Below are 966 nucleotides of genomic sequence, written 5' to 3'. Positions count from 1 at the left end.
CAAAGCACGGACCAACAACCAGCTCCCGTCGCCCTGCAAGCCCAGTCCGGCCGCCTAGTGACTAATCCTAGCCAGCTTCCCCAGGTGGTCGCAGACTTCTGGAGTGAAGTGAGCCGAGCTCCCAACTACATCTGCCCCCAAGCCCAGCAGGAGGTGCTAAAATCCCTGGCGGCCGCCAACATCTCGCTACCCGCAGAGGCAGATGAACAGCTGGGATCCAGAACCATCACGGCCACCGAGTTACGAAAGGCTCTTAAGAAAAGCCAGCCTGGCAAGGCCCCGGGGTGGGACGGCATCCCAGCTGACATCTACAGGAAATTCTGGTCGGCCATTGGCACCACCATGGCTGGCCTGCTCACCGCCATAGGCTTGACGGGGCAGGTGCCGAAGGGCTTCTTGGAGGGGGTACTGACGGTGATCTACAAAAAAGGCGACCCCAAACTCCCTGGCAACTACCGTCCTATCACCCTGCTTTGCTCGGACTACCGACTGCTACCAAAGTGCTGGCAAACCGCCTAGGCCCTGCCCTTGGCCAAGTCATAACCCCCGAGCAATCAGCCTTCCTACCCAGGCGCCTCATTGGAGCCAGTGTGCTATTCCTGCGTCACCTGTCACACCTCCTTCGCAAGCAGAACCGCCGGGGGCTCCTGGCATTCCTGGACTTCGCCAAGGCCTATGACACGGTGGATCGTGGGTTCCTCCTGGCAGCAATGGAGACCATGGGTGCAGGGCCACAGCTCTGCGCCTGGGTACGGCTGCTGCTGAGCGAAACGCGAGCCCGAGCGATGGTGAATGGCTACAAATCGAAGCTGGTGAACATGGAAGCAGGGGTACGGCAAGGGTGCCCCCTCGCACCCTTGCTCTACCTCTTCGTTGCTCAGGCCCTACAATGCTGGCTCCGGAGCCAAGACGTGGGGATCAAATTACAGCCGGCCGACTCACAACCAGTCACCGCGTGTCAAATGC

Source organism: Volvox carteri, assembly GCF_000143455.1.
Source record: "Volvox carteri f. nagariensis unplaced genomic scaffold VOLCAscaffold_69, whole genome shotgun sequence".
Lineage (NCBI taxonomy): Eukaryota > Viridiplantae > Chlorophyta > Chlorophyceae > Chlamydomonadales > Volvocaceae > Volvox > Volvox carteri.
The sequence above is the reverse complement of the archived record's forward strand: the minus strand, read 5'-3'. Positions refer to the sequence as shown.